Source organism: Pseudorca crassidens, chromosome 5 (assembly GCF_039906515.1).
Source record: "Pseudorca crassidens isolate mPseCra1 chromosome 5, mPseCra1.hap1, whole genome shotgun sequence".
In the NCBI taxonomy this organism is placed as follows: Eukaryota; Metazoa; Chordata; class Mammalia; order Artiodactyla; family Delphinidae; genus Pseudorca; species Pseudorca crassidens.
This window is the reverse complement of record NC_090300.1, coordinates 10963507-10969506: the sequence shown is the minus strand read 5'-3', so window position 1 is coordinate 10969506 and position 6000 is coordinate 10963507.

Below are 6000 nucleotides of genomic sequence, written 5' to 3'. Positions count from 1 at the left end.
GCCCGACTACTTACTGGACATCACCACGAGCACGTATTCCAGTCAACCCCAAATTAACATGTCCAAAATGGAACTCACCACCTTTCCTCCAGAATCATCTCCCACCATTAACTTGGTTAGGCTAGAAACTATGTTTTCCAGAATCCTTTTCCCTGTGTGGTTCCAGGTTAGACTTGCAAGAAAGGAATTTGGGGGCAGTACATCTGAACGCTGCTATGGTTCAATGAGCTGACCCCAGATGCAGAGGTGCCTAGCAGGTCCAGCTTGTCCTCGCTCCCTCTACGTTGCCCACAGCAGCCCCAGATCCACCAGCAAGTGGACCCCCAAAGCAAATACTCCCTCCAGATTCCTCCATCAGCATGCCTTCTGTGGTCCTACTTCAGTGGCTGGGTAGCCTTGGCTTCTCAGACTGGCTACGGACTCCTCTGGTCCTTCCAGCTTCCTTTCCCAGATGTTCAGTTGCCCGGCTCCTTCCACAAATTGTGTGAGGTCAGATTTCAACAATGAATTCTTTTTTTTTTTTGCCGTGGTGAACGGCATGTGGCATCTTAGTTCCCCAACCAGGGATCAAACCCACACCTCCTGTATTGGAAGGGCACAGTCTTAACCACTGGACCTCCAGGGAAGTCCCACAGAATGAATTCCTTATTCCATAATTCCTTCACACCACTCATGCAGGTGTACTGCCTGATCACTCCCAGCAGCTGCATCACACCCATGCCACGTCAGTGTGGGAAGGTTACTGAGGCAGTTCTTTCAAGCAAGTCCTGAGTCTCCTGTCAGCTCCAGCTCCCGGGCGGGGTCAGGTATCTCTCTCAGGGTGGCTGAGTGTTCATATCTCCACATGCAGCCCTCAGGCCCGCTGGTGATTAGGGTTGTAGGAAAACCTCCTTACAAAAGTGACTTAGGGTCAACTTCTTTCCAGAGAGGCAAAAATAGAGAAAACATATTCCTGAAATACTTTGCAAGGGAGCAGTTGGGTCTATCTCTACATGGATCCTCAGTAGCTTCTTTTCTTCCAAAGTGTATTTGCTGTCTGTTAATTTTGTCTATGAATTGATTAATTATTTTATGTTATTTCTTTTACTGACAAAAACACGTACTTCTATGTATTTATTAGACACCCAATGACACCTTTTTAAAATATTCAAACAATACAGAAGTACGTAGAGGAAAAGAAGAGATCTTCCTTTCCCCAAAGTTACCACTGCCAAAAATTGGGTGTAACTTGTTCCAGACCGGTTTCTATGTATTTTCATATGTATGTGCATGATAACACAGACACGGTCTAATTTGCAATTCAGATCTAATTTGCTTACAGTCAGTTGCAGAAATTCTAAATGCACAGCTTGATGAATTTTTATACAGGAATACACTTGTAGACTCCATTCAGTCTTGTTTTCTGTATCTTAAAAAATAACATGGCAGCATAATCACAATATTATTCTGTAAACGTTTCCCGTCACTTACTAGTATGGGGTCTAGTACGGGGTGATGATTTTTTAGGTTGATAGTCAGTACCTATCAACCTACTCCATTTTTTTTTTTTTTTTTTCCATGCTGCATGGCTTGTGGGATCTTAGTTCCCCGACCAGGGATCAAAGCTTGGTCCTCGGCAGTGAGAGTGCTGAGCCCTAACCGCTGGACCGCCAAGGAAGTCCCCCTACCCCATTCTTTTTAACCACCGTATTATATTCTACAGTAAGTGTAAACATGTAACGTAGATTATTGAACCATTTACCTGTAATGAAGTGGTTGTTTCTGTTCTGTTTTGTTTGCTCTAATTACATCACAACGAACACGAACACGGAGGTCCAGGCCTCTTCATGTGGAAGCTGCTGCTTGCGGGATATCCAACCCACAGAAAGTCAACACGGCAGAATGGAAGTAGCAAAGGCTTGGGAGCACGCCGGCTGGACTCGAATCCCAGCTTGCTGCTGGTTTGTTGGTGCTCTTAGGTTATCTAGCCCTTTGGGACCCCAGGTTTGTCAGCGGTGAAATAGAGATAATACTAGGAACCTTGCTGGTTGATGTGAAATGAGCGATGTCTGTCAAACACTGAGCACAGTGTACAGCGTAGATGCTCATTACGTAATTGTTATTATCATTAATATTAACTTAGTAACATTATTTAGTCTCCCCACGTTCCACAACCACCTTTGCATAAACATTTCCATTAAATTCTCTCCCTATGATCCACTTTCACCTACTTGTTTCTTTCTGCTCACTTTCGGCCCTGCTTATGTCTCTATCCATCCTCACCACCCTAGCTCCATGTCACCTTTACACACACACACACACACACACACACACACACATATGTAATATGTACATATACATGTTTCAAAAGCAAGTTAAAAGAGTGGGCAGGAAACGATGCAAAGCTATTTCAGGGTCTTAAGACTTTGTCCTTTTTTTAAAATTTATTTTTGGCTGTGTCAGGTCTTAGTTGCGGCATGCAGTCTCTTTGTTGTCGCACGCAGGCCTCAACTCCAGTTGTGTGGGCTTAGTTGCCCCGCGGCATGTGGGATCTTTCCAGACCAGGGATTGAACCCGCATCCCCTGCATTGGAAGGTGGATTCTTAACCACTGGACCACCAGGGATGTCCCAAGCCTTTAATATTCTTGAGAATATCATGTATCCACTAAAATGACAACTTGTACTACGTTTGCCCAAATATAAAGAAAAAATAAAGAAACCTTCTAAGGTGGAGGATTACATAATTAATTTACAAAAAATAATTTGAAATACAAGAGAAAAAAGAACCCACTAGATATTACAACAAGAAAATTATTTAATTAGAAATAAACCCGGGACTTCCCTGGTTGTGTAGTGGTTAAGAATCAGCCTGCCAATACAGGAGACACGGTTTCGATCCCTGGTCCGGGAAGATCCCACATGCCGCAGAGTAACTAAGCCCATGAGCCACAACTACTGAGCCTGTGAGCCACAGCTACTGAAGCCTGCGCGCCTAGAGCCCATGCTCCGCAACAAGAGAAGCCACCGCAATGAGAAGCACGCTCACCGCAGTGAAGAGTAGCCCCCGCTCGCCACAACTAGAGAAAGCTCACACGCAGAAATGAAGACCCAATGCAGCGTTTAAAAAAGAACGTTAAAAAAAAAAGAAACTCCAAAAAAGTATGAGGGAAAAATTCATATGAAAAAAACTGTAAAACACTACCAAGAACATAAAAGAAAATATGAATAAAGGCAAAGACTCATCTGTGTTTTGGATTGGAAAACTCAATATTGCATAGATGTCACAAATATGGGCAAGGATGTGGAGCCATGAGAACTCCTAAACATTACACTACTGATGGGAGGGAAAATCAGGACCATCACTTCAGAAAACAATGTTGCCCTATCCGGTAAGTTGAAAATCCCAAGGACCTGCAAACTATGGCCTGTGGGCCCATCTGGCCTCTACCTGTTTCTATGTAGTCTGCAAGCTAAGAATGGTTTTTACATTTTTAATTGGTTGAAACAAACCAGAAATACAATATTTTGTAGCGTGTGAAAATTATTCAAAATTCACGTATCAGTGTTCACAAATGAAATACTAAAACACAGCCATGCTCATTCTCACATGGATTGTCTTTGGCACTTTCGTAATACGATTTCAGAATTGAATAGTTGCAACAGAGACTACAGGGCCTTCAGAGCTTAAAACAGTTACTACCTGGTCCTTCCCAGAAAAAGTTTGCCACCCTCTGTCTTGCCCAATGCTTTATGCTTACAAGTCCATTTCGAGTAATTTGCTCTATAGAAACAATTGTGGGTATGCACCAAGGAGACGTGCATCAGAGCAGTTATATTAGCATAGTTGATAGTCAAGAAAAACTGGAAACAACCCAAATATCTCTCAACAAGAGTATATTAGTTATCTATTGCTGCATATAAACTACCACGACTTAGTAACTTAAATCAACATGTATTTATTACCTCATGATTTCTGTGCAGCACAGCTTGGGTGGGTCTTCTGTAAGGCTGCCATCAGATATTGGTCAGGGCTAGGTTCTCATCAGGAGGCTCAGCTAGGGAAGGATACACTCACAAGTTCACTCATGTCGATAGCAGAGTTCATTTTCTTGCATTTCCAAGTCGGAGGACCCTGGCTTCTTGCTGACTGTTCACTGGAGGTAGCCCTCAGTTTCCAGAGGCTGCCCTCAACCTCCTAGCCATGTGGGCCTCCCAACATTGCATCCATGGATAAATCTTAAATGCATGTTACTAGGTAAAAGATGCCAATCTGAAAGGGCAACATATTGTATGATTCCGGCTACACAACTTCTGGAAAAGACAAAACTACGGAGATAGTAAAAGGATCAGTGGTTTCTAGGGGTTGGGGGTGGGTGGGGTGGGAGGGATAAATGGGTGGGCACAGGGGCTTTTTAGAGCAGCAAAACTATTCTGTATGAAACTGTAATGGTGGCTACATGCCATTATACATTTGTCAAAACTCACAGAATGTACAACACAAAGAGTGAACTTTAACGTAAACTATGGACTTTGTCAATAACAACGTATCATTGCTGGCTCATTAGTGGTAATAAATGTACCACACTATTGCCAGATGTTAATACAGTAGAGGGAAGGGAGTGAAGGGGCATGTGAGAAATCTCTGTACTTTCTGCTCGATTTTTCTGTAACCCTAAAACTGCTTTAAAAATAAAGTTATTTCATTTAAAATATGTATGTGTATGTGTAAGTAGAAACATTGTAGGAAACTATCTTTCTGGAAGTGTATCCATTAATTTTATTTTCCCAATTTGTGTCTAAATAATAGTCAAGGGTGTAGGAAATTAGAAGATTGACCATCCTGGGCAGGAAGAGAGGAATTCCTTCACTATTAGATAACTACATCAACCATTCATTTTATATCTTGAGCACTTGCAGGAGTAGGTAGTAGATATAAAGGCCAGTGAGAGTTCTCTGCACTTGAGGAGCTCAGTGTCGTGGGGAAGAGAGACACACAGACGCATTACTGGATAATAACAAAGCCGGTGCTTATTTATGTTTCTTTTTCTGTTTTTTTTTTTTTTTGGCTGTGCTGCACAGCTTGCAGGATCTCAGTTCCTGCACCAGGGATCGAACCCACGTCCCCGACATTGGAAGTGCGGGGTCCCTGGACCACCAGGGAAGTCCCTGCTTATTTCTAAGCATTCCATCCACATTGTCTCACAGTCACACAACCCTGCAAACAAGCACCATTAACCCATTTTACAGACAAGGACCCTGAAGCTCTGGGTGGTGAGTTACCTTGCGCCGAGTAAGCGACAGAGCTGGGAATCAAGGTCAAGTGTGTTAAACAGCAAAATGGGTGACTTTTCTATGATGCCAGGCAAGGAGGTAAAATCAATTCATTTTGGAAGAAGAGGACCGTAACAGGTGCATTTTGTGAAGGAAGTTGGAGTCTCATTACTTTGAAGTTCAAATACACTCACAAGTCCTTCCTCTCCTTTTCACTCTTCTTGCCCTTCTCTCGCTGGAATAAATTCTTTCACTTGTCATTCTCCCCTTTGAAGGCCAATCCATGACCTGTGGCTCAATGGAAAGGTGGCCAGAAAAGAAAATACTGAAAGTCACCCCACCTCCCCAATGACACACCTCTGCCCTGGTTTGGTGTAAACCGCCCGTCAAGTTCAAGTTTCCTGGATGTTCCACAGCTAGGATCGTAAAAGTGGAGACGACAGACACCAGCCTGTGTGGAAGAGAGTTATATTTAGCTGTCCTTTAGGAGCTGGATCTCTGGATATCGCAGAGATTCTGGTACAGCCTGTTACTGTTTGAGGGCTTCTGGGCCTGAGGCAGAGAAAAGGGAGTGGGTGGCTTGCTGACAGTTTTTATAAATACCCAGTATTTATTCAATGGCAGAAACACACAGAACACACAGAGCATGAGAGGAAAGAACACAGCTCAGCTCCATTCATCCACTGGGCCCAGGACCAAGCTCTTCTAGTCTGTCCTGAGCCAGCTGCAGCCCTGTGTCTGGGGAAGTC